The sequence below is a fragment of the Cibotium barometz genome, chromosome 28 (assembly GCF_041138505.1).
Source record: "Cibotium barometz isolate CiBa-2024 chromosome 28, ASM4113850v1, whole genome shotgun sequence".
Lineage (NCBI taxonomy): Eukaryota > Viridiplantae > Streptophyta > Polypodiopsida > Cyatheales > Cibotiaceae > Cibotium > Cibotium barometz.
Window position 1 is genome coordinate 42,644,693 of NC_141073.1, and position 13,575 is coordinate 42,658,267.

A 13,575-nucleotide genomic window follows, 5' to 3' on the forward strand; every position below is an offset into this window, starting at 1 on the left:
CCTCCTTGGATCCACTTCCAATCTAGCATGTGCCCTCTCGTCTTTTAATAGGTCACTCCATTGGCAAGGGGCACTAGCAATCCTCCCCTGTGCATGGGTTGTTTGCTTTCTCACCTGGATCCTCGCATCATAAGATTTTACCACTTCCTTGAACTACTCACGATCCGGATGAGGGGGTTTTCTTGGCACTGACTATGTTGCCTCAGAGCTTCTCTGCCCTTTTTTTTCTATTTGTGACATGTCTAAGTGCATAAATTTAGCAATCTCATCCCAGTTAGACAATTGCATGGCTCCTGCTTGCTTGGTAGCCTAAATCAAGCTCGACATGTGAGTAAGGGTTGTCTCCTCGTAGACAACTATGTTTCTATGTGTCCTCTCTTCTTGGAGTCTTTGTTGTAGGGATTCCTTTTTCCTCTTCTCCCTTTTGGCCCACCCTTTGAAATCTTCAACCATCTTGTCTTTACTATGTATCTCGGCAGCATAATCTTTTTTCATGGTCTCCACTTGCTCTTGTCTTTTCACGAGTTCATGGCTTCAACTCTTCCGCATGTGTTTTCCTTGTGGCATCCAACTGATCCTACCTTTTCTTTAGATCTTTTCTTTAGATCGGCATGGGCTATCGTCAAGGCGACGTTCAGTCCATTGACCATCATTTTGCCTCCTTGTCCTCTTGTGTTCTTAGCAGGGGGGTTGTGGATTCAATCTCCTTTTTTAAGATTTTATTATCAACGCATCATGCCTTTGATGTTCCTTGCAGTCTACCACCAGACCATCTAGTTCTTTGATATGGGCTCTAAGAGCTACCTCATCACTTGCCCTTTATTCTAGATTTTTTGTGGCCATCTCTAGGCATGCTCTCGTAGCTCATCATTGGGGATTATATCCATTGATGATCCTTTTCACAACACCATCTCCTTTCCCTTCCCCACAAGCTTCTCCTGCACCTTCTTCCCATCACCTTTAAGAGGGGTGAATCGTTTCTTCCATGTCTTTAATTTTAGTCTAAGCTACTAATTTTGAGCTTGGAGATCCTTTTCTTTGTTGTTGTCTACTCCTTTGGGTCCTATGTCCTTGTCCCCTTGGCTATGTTCTATAGTTCCCTGTGCTTTTGTAGGATCCGATCCTATTAGTTTTTATGTGTTCGTATTTTCGGATCCTCCATCTGGATTTTCATATTGCTTCTAGAAAGGATCTATTTTCCTATAGGTAGGTGTTGGGATTGCATTGCCACCAGTGTTAGTTTCTTCAGATATTTACCCCACACCTCCTTTAGGTCCTCCATGGTGTGACGTTCTCATTGTTCCATCTTATCTGTTTCCTGTTCGTAGACTTTTGGAAACCTTGCCCTACAATTTTTCCAAAAACCATTGAAGCAAGCTGGGTACAATGTTAACAATCCTAATATGGAACTCATCACGGTCACAAGATTAAGCATAAGAATTAAGGTGGATTAAAACACAAGTATTAAGGTGGATTAAACCACAAGAATTAAGGTGGATTAAACCACACAAGAAACTCCATGACTAGAGAGAGAAAGAGAGAGAGAGAGATTGCACACTCAACAATATCTCTATTGCATATGTTGTAAACCATACAATGATATAGGCCTTCCATCCTTATCCCACTTTACATATCATCATGCCGTGTGGCACTCCCTCTTCCACATTCTTTTATGTGGCTCTCATCATTCACACCACATAATATTATCTTTCACCTCTAAGGTGCTTTCCCACATACTCATCCAAAAAACCCATTCATTTTACATTTCACATTTTAACACCCCTCCTCAATGTAAACTTTGGTGTGTGCATACAATCTCTCCAATCAATTTGACCAACTCAACTCTCACTCCCAACAATTTTACATTACCAATCTCAACACTCCACCTCAATACAAATTGGAGTGTTCAACAAGTGTGTGCATGTGTCTACCATCCTAGACACAAAGTCCATTTGAGCCCACTTGCTCACAATGGAACCACTGAGTCCACTTTGAACATAAATGTTCAGGTGGAAACCAACCCATCAATTGCAACACCTACGCATACACAACTCGATCCACACCACAATTACCTTTTCGAGTACCCATGGACTCATGTGAGGAACCCTCATGAAATTTGGGTGAGAAAATACAATCCTTTTTATGCATGCAAACAAGGAAAGAGCGCTTGTTAAATGTGATCAAAATCCACAACTTTCACGAAGCCGATATCTGTCGATTTTTAGAGCTAAGGAGAGAATAAAAATGTATATTCCATGTGTCTTCCATGGATAGGGTTTGGGACTCTTCGTTAAGTTGTCACTTTCTCGACCACTCCCTGCCTCTCCTTGGGAACCTTCACACCGATGTGACTTTGCATGTAAGATTCCATAAAATACATCATGTAGACTAGCCGCATACAAAATATGCATGAGAACAACTCCTTAGATAGGCTGTTTTTTTAAAGCATTACCTTAATATCCTTAGGTTTTTCTTAATAGCCACAAAAAACTTATCATTTTGGCTATCTTCTTATCTTAATGAGTTGTGCTCACAATGAGCTTTGCTATAGGAGCTTGGTTCTCTCTCTATGTATCTTTGACTCTAGCACGACATGCATGACATCCTGTATCATGAACGTGCACCTATGAAGGTTGCCTTACTCTACTAAGTTGGTTGCCTCATCTTTCTCCCTATGGGCGGGAATGCTTTATTTCTCCCATGATGTACTGCAAAATGGCCCCAACACCCCCAGGTCTTCGCACATTATAAGGCGAACAAACTCATGCCTTTTCACTTTTCTATTGTTAGTATTGTTTTCTTCTTCCACTTGGATTAACTCTGGCTTTATTTCTGTCTAGTCTAAGCTTCTCAAGCTCACTACAGTGCCGTGCTTGTGTATGATGGTGGAGCTGACTTTGGCGGCCTAGTGTCCGTATATTTTGATCCCAAAACTCTTACTAATGGAGTCGCCAACACTCACTCACTCTGTGAAACGAGTTATTGGTGCCTTTCTTTCGTTGCTAGTAGGGACTACCATTTGAAAGCACTTTCCTGTATAGCTGTTAAATCTTTTTCCATCTCTCCTTGTCATTTCTGAGCAATATAGTTACTTATCTTGTGCTTCTCAACCTGTTGTTGTGCAATTAAGTGCCATGAGTGATGATTGTAGACTAGGCTATGCCATTCTTGTTGATTTTTGCACAAGCGAGGTTGCTACTATGTTGTTTCTTTCTCATCAATAGCTCTCCACCATAACTATTATCCCTCTATTTCTAACTTCTACTAGGTGTTCTTGAAATAGTAAAAAAGGTCTTTCCCATAAGCTTCTAAGGTCTTTTCAGACCTTTACAAACCAACCAATTGCCTTCTCTAAAATTCTCCTCTTTTGGACTTAGCTCCATGAGATCCCAAGGCTTCTCAAAGCCTTTCATTTTGTTGTAAACTTCTTGATCTTCTCCTTGGTTGAGATTCAAGCTCCAATAGCCTTTGTGTCAAGGCTCTTAAGGCCAGTATGGCCTTCACATAACTGCTTATTAGAGAGAGTCTACTCTCTTTTCATAAATTTGCTATCCAAGATTCCAACATGCACCCATTTTCTGCACTCCTTTATGCTTCCTTCCATGAAGCATTCACCATATGCTCACCCCTTTATGAGCATCAAAAAATAATAACCAACATTTTGCAGTAGCACAGTGCTTCCCATTGAAGCACTTTCCATGTGCCCAACCAAGATGAGCACCAAATAGCATTTGCAATAAAAAATTTGAAATGAAACTTGCAACCATACCGAAACAATGTAGTTGCAACAATTCCTTTGTTGACACCGAAGACTCCATAGCCTTCATACTTGCAACAAATCCTTATTTCAGCTTCTCTGATGATGAGAAATATCTCCATGTTGCAAAACTCCCATTTGCAACTCTCTTGGATGTCTCCTTTGTTTTTGATAAAGACTTCATAGTCTTCATATTGCTGAAATCTTCATTTTCAGCTTCCATGGAAGCACCATGATCTCAAAATCTCCTTGAGCCGCTTCTAAGTCTCCAAATGCAATCCATAATGAGAAGTGTGCATAATTTTCTCATAATAGAAATACTAAAATAGAAAATATGCTTAATCAAATCAACACAACAAAAAAAAATTATACATAAAAATTCACCATGACCAAGAGCCCATCCTAGCTCTAATACTATGTTAACAATCCTAATATGGGATTTATCATGGTGATTGATAAAAGATTAAGCATAATAATTAAGGTGGATTACACCACACAAGAAACTCCATGACTAGGGAGAGAGATTGCACACTCCACAATAGCTCTAATGCATATATTGTAAACCATACAATGATATAGGCCTTCTAGCCTTATCCCACTTTACACATCATCATGCCATGTGGCAATCCCTTTTTCACATCCTTTTATGTGACTCTCAACATTCACAACACACAATATTATCTTGTACCTCTCTAAGGTGTGTTTCTACATACTCAACCAAATAACCAATTCATTTTACATTACACATTTCAAAATACGGGGGAGTCTCAACTACCTTGGTGTATGATGGATGGAGTAAAGGAGATAACCACACTACATGCAGAGGTCAGGGAAAAGGAGACCACCATCCAAGAATTGAGAAATCATGAGGAACCACTCTAGGAAGAGTTAAGAAGAAGAAGAGTGGAGCCAGATCATATGAAGGAGATGCAAAGTCAAATAACAAGGCCCTAGAAGGCAAATGAAGAAACAAGAAAAGAAATGAGAATGATAAGAGAAGCCCTGGCCCAAATAGAACAATCAAAAAAGCAGCTACAAGACGAGGTGGATAGGACCATTATAAGCCAAGTAAGGGCAGAAAGGTCATATTAACATTATCAAAGTAGAGAACTGAAAGAACAAGAAAAGAAATAAGAATGATAAGAGAAGCCCTGGCCCAAATAGAACAATCAAAAAAGCAGCTACAAGACGAGGTGGATAGGACCATTATAAGCCAAGTAAGGGCAGAAAGGTCATATTAACATTATCAAAGTAGAGAACTGAAAGATTATGAGATAAGTACATGATAGGGAGGGACAAGGACAAAGGGGAGTTGGTCAGGGCAAAACTCCAGCTAGCAGTTTTAGACACCGAAGAATTCCCATCATACGTCTACGAGCTGGAGGTATAAAAAATGAAGCAATGGAAGAGCCATGCAATAGAGGATCTAAAGGAGGTGTGGGGAGAATACTTGAGGAAGTTGACAGTGTGGCAATGCAAGCCCTCACACCTACCTGCAGGCAAATAGCTCCCCTCACACCTACCTGCAGGCAAATAGCTCCGCTCGAGAATCAAGACAAGAATCCGAATAGAGAGTCTAGAAATGCAGACACTTCAAAGCCAACAAAAACACACCTAACAGGAGCAACAGGGACTGCAAGACATAGCCAAAGGGGCGTGGGGATGGGACATGGCAAGGAAGAGGCCACTAAAGAAACGAAGCTGCAGACACAAATTAAGCAATTGAAAACAGAAGTAGAGGCCTAGAAAAAGTGTTTCATGCTTTTAAAGGGTGATTGCAAGAACGTCTTGAGTAGTTGAAGGGGAAGGGCGAGGAGTTGGTAATTTAAAAAGGATCATCAATGGATATAATCCCCGATGATGAGCTACGAGAGCATGCTTGGGCAACAACTAAGAAGAAGCAAAGGAAACGACCAATTATGAAGCTACCCTAAGGGCTCAAATTGAAGAATATAAAGGTTTAGTGAAAGAATACAACGAGTAGAAAAGACAAGATGAAGAAATAATAAAAAATCTAAAGATGAAATCAAGAACAACACCAAGGTGACAAGAGAAAAAAGAGACAGAATGATGATCAATGAGCTAATGTCGCTCTGACAATCTATTAATAGCTCATGCTAATCTAAAGAAGAGACATGAGAAGATGGATGATTTGAGAAAGATACATACAGAAGAGTTGAAGTCATCCAAGGCTGAGCTCAAGAAAAGACAAGAGTAGGTGGAAGAGCCACGAGAAAATCACATGCCACAGAAATGCGAAACAAAGAGAAAATTATAGAAGACTTCTAGGGATGGGCGAAAAGGGAGAAGGCAAAAAAAGAAGAGATGCAGCAAAAGCTCCATGAAGAGAAGGGACAAAGAGGCACAAGCTTTTGCAAAGAGACAACCCTGAGACATATGAGGATTTCAATCCAAGCTACTCAACAAGTGAGAAAAGTAAAACTATCGAATTAAAATGATATGAATGATATCACAAATTTTATGAACCACTGTAGTGAAGAAATAAGGACAAAGCAACTCCTAGATAAGATAGTCAATATATAGATTAAGTCCTCATCCGAGTCCCAGATTGTACGATGAAGTGATGGGATCTCATGACTTGTGGATCAGGGTGAAGAGATAATAGCTCATGCATAGAGAAAGACTTCTAGTGCCTCTCACCAACGAAGTCTCCTGGCAAAAAAAGAAAGGGCAAGATCCATTCCGGAACCAACAGGAAACCCACCTTATGGGTTAAAATGGAGTAAAGGGAAAAGAAGAAGATCAAGAGATCCAGAGCAAACTATTTTTGAGGATGCAACCATTGTCCCAAAGCAAACTCAGCCGCATGTCTTTGTAGCATAAATGGCTATTGATGCAATAGAGAAAGTGAGAAAGAAGTTTCCAGATGCTAAGACCACAAGGTGAAGTTTCATCTGAGATCTGGCTCTGGCCTACACGGGTAAGGAACACCAAGAGGGATTATAAGCCAAGGTACGCTCAAGACAAGCTAATAAGGCTTGTCTCTAGAGGCCTTGCCACGGAGAAAAGACCGGATAAAGGGGATTGGAACAGGCCACAAGTTCAAACCCGGATTCCAAAGATGATTTTTTTTAAAACTAAAGCAGTCCGGAAGACAAGGAATCATGTGGGCTTCGTTTGCTGGTGCAACATCCAGCATGATCACCAGGTGTTGGGGATCATCCAACCGTTGCCTTGCAGCTAGTTTCACCGCCTAGTATATTCGTTGGGCAACAACTTTCTTGTAACAATCTTGTAACTGAATCTTGCCAAACGATTAGTACCCGGGCATATGTAAAAGAGAAGAAAATAGAGAGTGTGATCTGTGCTCACTATTGCGTTGTACTTGGTACTAGACTTTCACTCGAATGATAGAATGATACAGTGATTGTTGGTACAATTCTCCATTCTCTGTATTTTGCAATTCTATTTGATTACTAGATTATGTTAGTACTTTCTGTATGGCTATGTCTTCTAACCGAAATCTGAGTCCAATGTCATTCGTGTCCGAACATGACTCCTATTTGAAAACAGAATCCAGAGCCATGTCAAGAATCTCATCAGATGCAAGAGCTAGCCTTTGTTATCATGACTAACTCCCTTAGCTTAGACAAATCGATGGCACAATGCCCTGACGCTGGCTTATCGTATTGTGGACACACTTGCATTAATCGTGTTGGCTTATCATGCTGGACACACTTACATTAGTTACGTCTCCCCTAATGCCGACTAGTTGGTCTGAAACCACACAAGTGCTAGGTCTCGACCGAACATGGACACAAGGAGCTTAGCTTGTGCTTTCACTTGCAAGGATTCCGTCACCACGATTTTTTATTGTGCATGTTTGAGTTACGGGCGTTTTGTGCATGCGACCTCCTGTTGTGCCTGTTTGGGATGCGGGGGTGAGAAGTTTCATGTGAGATCCAAAGGTCTACATCGAAAGGCTATGCAAGCTTGTACTTGTTGGCTTTTCTTGCTTGAACTCTGTCTTCTAATCTTTGTACTTTAACCTTTTAAATGATGAAAATATTTATTTACGTTGGCCCGCAAAGTATGTGGATACAAGGATAAGTGAAATATGTCTACATAGATATTAATACTGTTTGTATATGTAGATATTATCTCTTGATACACACATGCACACACACACACACACACGCATACACAATAATAACAACAACAAAACATATATGTGTAAATATTGCATTTCTATCTAAACTCGAGCAACTCATTTCAAAAGTGTGACATTGTACTCTTGCTCGCAACATTTGTTCAAAAGTACCCTTGTTCTTCCCAAATGGTAACCTTGAATTGTCACTCTGAATAGCAATGTCGAAGTGTATAACTTGTCGACAAATTGATACCATTAATGCCAAAAAGTTCAGGTTGTCATTTTGAAACCAAATATCATATTATTTTCCAAAACAAGCTTGCTTTGGACCCTAGCATAGTATTTTGGGTTGCTTTTCTTAAATGAACTCGTGATTAGTGTGGTTAGCGTAATGTGTTGAAGCTTAAAACAAATAGGAAAACACCATATTGAAGTCCAAAGTAAATAAGAAAAGTTTCAAAAACTTTTGGATGAAACCCTCCATTGGGCTTGGGCATCGTTGCTAGAATTTGAAGGTTGCAATAGGCTTCTAAGGGGGTCAAAACCTTCACAAGAAGGGTGAAAACACAATTACCCTTTTAAAGAAGAGAAAGGTTTTGAAAAATTTAGTTATATACCCTTCCAATGTCTTCATAAAGAAAAGCTAGTAAAAGAAAAGCCCTTGAAAAGAAAAAATAGGGTGCCCTTCAAATTCTAGGCCTGCTGGGCATTAGTCAGAAGGAAGAGAATAAAAGAAAGGAGACGAAAAGAAGCAAAAAGATAAGGAAGGTGAAAAAACCTGGAGCTTCCGAAACCTGTGGCGAGACTCGCGAACGTCAGAGCAGACCGAGAGCCAGCTTGATGAGGAAGGTGGGCTGCGTGCTGGTGGTTTTCTCAGTGCTTCGGATGACGATCCTCGTGAACGTGCTGGAGGTCTTCGACTACTGCAGCCTTCTTCCAGCAGGCTCCAGGCCAGCTGCAGCTTCAGCAGCTTGGGAGGCCGGCCACTGGGCCACGTTCCACCTTGCTGGGAGACGCCCTCTTCGACGCGCATGGACAATTGCAGAGACACGGGCCAGGTGTAGCTGGCTGCTCATGCTGGAGCATTTCGAAAATGAAGTCTCATAGTAGCACAATAGCAGCGAGCGAGGGAGCTCTTGAAAGTCTAATAAGGGAAAGGGTATGCAAACCCGAGAGGATAAGCTTACACAGCTTTCGACAAGCAGGCAGGTCGCCATAGCTGTAATGCACACTGATCTGCAAGCCAGTCTCTTATGATGGCGACTCCTGCCGCCAGCTGGGCCGCATACCTGCACTTCCCCGTTTTCCAAGTATGGCCCTTGGAGACACCCGAATACCAGATCTATCGAATTGGGTACACTGTTTCTGCACATTGAAAGCTGCGTTTAGCCCAAATTAGCTCGAAATTCATGTCGCCGTAGAATGATCAGCCCACCCACGCCATACAGCACAAGTTCAACCAATGCGGCCGGAGTGGACACGAAGTGAGACGGCTGGATAAGTGTGTCCTTCTGTGTGTGTGTGTGTGTATTGTGTACTGTCACCATGTGTGTGTGAGAGAGAGAGAGAGAGAGAGAGAGAGAGAGAGAAGTTCAACCAATGCGGCCGGAGTGGACACGAGGTGAGATGGCTGGATAAGTGTGTCCTTCTGTGTGTGTGTATTGTGTACTGTCACCATGTGTGAGAGGGAGTGACATGAGATGAAATGACTGTACAAAAGAGAGACAGAGAGAGAGAGAGTAGAGAGAACAGTGTACATACTACGGTCATGTAAAAGTCACATGAATTATTATACCATAATAATATTATTGTCTTTCGCAAAATAAAAGTACCCTTCAAAAAATGTTAGTATACCTTATAGATAATAAAGCTAAATTGGTATAATAAAATTTGCCCCAAAAGCAAAATCTTTTATACATCTTGTATATATATACAAACAAAGTTTAAATCCTTGAATCGAAATAGAAAAAACTTTACAAATTACAATAATTTGGGCTAAGAAATAGATAGCATCATGGAGTTGTTATTGCGTACATACCCTTCCGCTGAATCGTTCAGCGCTTTCCATTCGCACAGTCCTTTAGTGGGAGTTGGATAGGTAGTATGGGCTTTTGACTTCCAGCTACGCGTTGCACGCCCCTCGCAAAGCAAATGGAGGCTGATAGTATTTTCAACACGTTCAAAATACTGAAAATCTTTCCTCCTAGTAAGGGAAAGTATATACATATATATCGAAATAAAAATAGACATTAATGTGTGGATTCTATCATAGAATTTCACTCAAAAGTAGGAAAAGGCATAACCTTGAAAGAAATCCAAGCATAGTTTTTTCATAACAATCCATCAAAATCAAACATCATAGATCATGCATTCCTTCGCTCCTTTGCATCCTTCCAAATTTCAAAGACTCAATCGCACTCAACATTCTCCAACATTGGACCTGTCAATGATACTCTCATTAGATCATTGAGAGTCTTAATTATTAGCCTAGTTCACATCATGTCCTTAAATGGCTTCTGCATAAGTTGAAGGATCTTCACAAACAGCCAATATGTGATTAAAGGTTTCAAGATCATCATCATATACATGATTTGCACCGTGCTCAAGTTCAATAGGAAGATCAACATAGATATCAAGATCTGTAGCAGTCTTCTTTGAAACCGTAGGATGAACATCAATAGACTTTTCTCCAATATCCATCAAAAGAGTGTTGTCATCATGCAAATCATTGTCCACCAAAAGTAGAAAAGAAAAAGAAGTGAGTAATGTTTTTGTATCATTAGCATCATCTGTGGACCACGAATCTCCCATCAATTGCTCATTGAATATAGCATCTCGACTAACAATTGCCTTTTGAGAACTTGGATAGTAAAACTTGTAACCCGTTGAGTTGTCAGAATAACCAATAAAAATAACCTTCAAACCTGAAGGTTCTAGCTTGTGTCATGTCTCTTTTGGGACATGAATATAAGCAATACACCCAAAGACTTTGAAATGTGGAACATAAGAAGTTTGGCTTGTCCAAGCTGTGATTGGAATCTTACCCGCAGGTGCAGTAGTTGGAAGACGATTTTAAACAAAAACGGCTGTCAATACTGCTTCTGCCCAAAAAGAGCGAGATAATCCAGAATGAATAAGCATGCATCTGATTGCATTCAAAATTGTAGAATTCTTTCGCTCTACAACTCCATTCTGTTGGGGAGAATATGGAATGGTATACTCATGGTGGATGCCCTGGTTGATGCAATGATCATGAAATAAGTTGAAAATATATTCACCACCATTATCACTTTGAAGAATTTTGACTCTTCGACCAGTGTGATTCTCCACAGATATTTGGTTCCTCTTAAATGTGTCCAATGCTTCTGATTCATGTCGTATAGCAAAAAGACATTTGTATACCGTGAATAGTCATCAATAAAAGTAATGAAGTAATGATAGCAAGACTTGGATGGAGGAAAGGGTCCACAAATATCAGTATGAATGAGATCTAGAAGATTATTTCAATGAATATTTATAGACATTGGAAATGGCTTACGATGATGTTTGCCTAGAGCACAATATTCACTTATCCCCATGTGCGGGTGAGATTTGAGGTCCATACCTCTCACAAGATCACGATGATGAATATCAAGAAGCTTTGAGAAATTTGAGTGAGAAAACCGATGATGTCATAGCTTACAGTCCAGATCTCCTAGAGCTAAAAAGATGCAGAGGAGAAGAGAGCTTGAGCTCTTGCAAGCACACACACACTCACAAAATCCTAAAAGAGAACACACAAGCTGAGAGGCTGAAAATCTTCTTATTCTTTACACAACACTCAACACCCCATATACAAAGATAAGAGTACACACATATGAAAAGATACTCAACCAAATACATACTAGGGTGAACCCAACTAAATGAGCTGGTGCTATAACTATGCCAGTCTCTAGAATGGCTGTCACACAGCCTGTCATCCCACTGGCCGCATATCACCCATGATCTCACCAACCATGCCAGTGGTGTAAGTGTAGGGCCTATCCCCCAAGCGGGTCATTAGTGTCCACCGCCTCACTAGATGAGCTCGATATCTCAACACTCCCCCTCGAGCTTAACTCCATCTCATGTACACCAAGCGAAGCCCTCAATTTGCGGAGCTTCTCTGTACCCAATGCTTTGGTGAAGATGTCAGCGACGTGATCTTGTGTGCTGATATAAACAAGGTCAGCATATCCTACCAAAACCTTCTCTCTAACAAAATGGTAGTGGACCTCTATATGCTTTATGTGAGTATCAAAAACTAGGTTCCTCGCCAACTGTATACTACTAATGTTGTCACAAAAAATGACAACTTGTCTATCCACTGATAGACTCAAATTTGCAATAAGTAGCTTTCTCAACCAAGCTACCTCACATGCTACCATAGCAACACCTCTGTACTCGGCCTTTGTATTGCTGCTCCAAGTCACAGCAGCACTCCCCAAAGAAAACATGAAGCCACTAGTAGATCTTCTATATCTGAGATACTACTAGCCCAATCAGCATGTGTGTACCCATGTTCAGATATCTCTGTCCCAGTTTCATAAAATAGTCCACAATGCAAAGTAGACCTCACATACCTCAGTACGCGTCTCAATGCATCCAAATGCGGCTTTCGAGGAGGAACTTGCATAAATTGACTCACCAACCCAATAGCATAGCTTAAATCTGGCCTGGTGATCGTCATGTAGATCAAGGTTCCTACTATGCACCTATACATAGTAGGATCCTCCAAAATCTCTCGTGAATCTACACTCAACTTGCCATTTTGATCCAATGGCACTCAGATAGTAGGCTTACACCTTGTCATACCATACTTGGACAACATGTCCAAGCCATATTATCTCTGCAGCAGTAATCCAATACCATGTGGTGACCTAATCACCTCAATGCCCAAGAAATATCTGAGCTCCCCCAGATCCTTCAGCTCAAACTTCTGTCTAAGCAAGATCTTTACATCAAAGATCTCTGCATCATGGTCCCCCGTAAAGATCAGGTCATCTACATAGATGACAACAAGCACAACCCCTCTATTATTATGTCATCTACATAGATGACAACAAGCACAACAAGCACAACCTCTCTATTATTATGTCTCACATATAGCGAGAAATCTGCATTGGCTACATGAAAGCCAATAGTGATAAGATATTCAGAAATCTTGTCAGACCATGCTCTTGGTGCTTGTTTTAAGCCATACAAGGCTTTCTTCAACCTTTAAACATGCTCCGAGTGACTCACATCCTTCTAAAACTAGGCGGCTGTAACATATACACCTCTTCTTACAAATCCCCATGCAAGAATGCATTCTTTACATCCATCTGATGTAAAGACCATTGCTTTGACGCAGCCCCACTGTTATCACAACTCTCACTTTTGCCATCTTGGCAACTGGGCTGAAAGTTTTCTCATAATGAATGCCATATGTCTGCGCATATGAATACAAGGCTTTCTTCAACCTACAAACATGCTGGGGGTGACTCACATCCTCATAAAACTAGGTGGCTGTAACATATACACCTCTTCCTGCAAATCCCCATGCAAGAATGCATTCTTTACATCCATCTGATGTAAAGACCATTGCTTTGACAAAGCCCCACTGTTATCACAACTCTCACTTTGCCATATGTCTGCGCATATCCTTTGGCTACCAATCTAGCCTTGTACCTGCTTATGCTTCATTGTT

The 13,575-nt window shown here is 40.8% G+C and overlaps 1 long non-coding RNA gene across 1 annotated transcript; it reads right to left on the minus strand.

The window, feature by feature from the left end:
* Positions 1-3,861: 3,861 nt before the first annotated feature.
* Positions 3,862-9,448, minus strand: LOC147622835 (uncharacterized). The gene is made up of 2 exons (XR_015269586.1): positions 8,647-9,448; positions 3,862-4,023 (listed from the first exon to the last, which is right to left on the minus strand). It is a non-coding gene; the product is annotated as an uncharacterized LOC147622835 (long non-coding RNA).
* Positions 9,449-13,575: the final 4,127 nt, after the last annotated feature.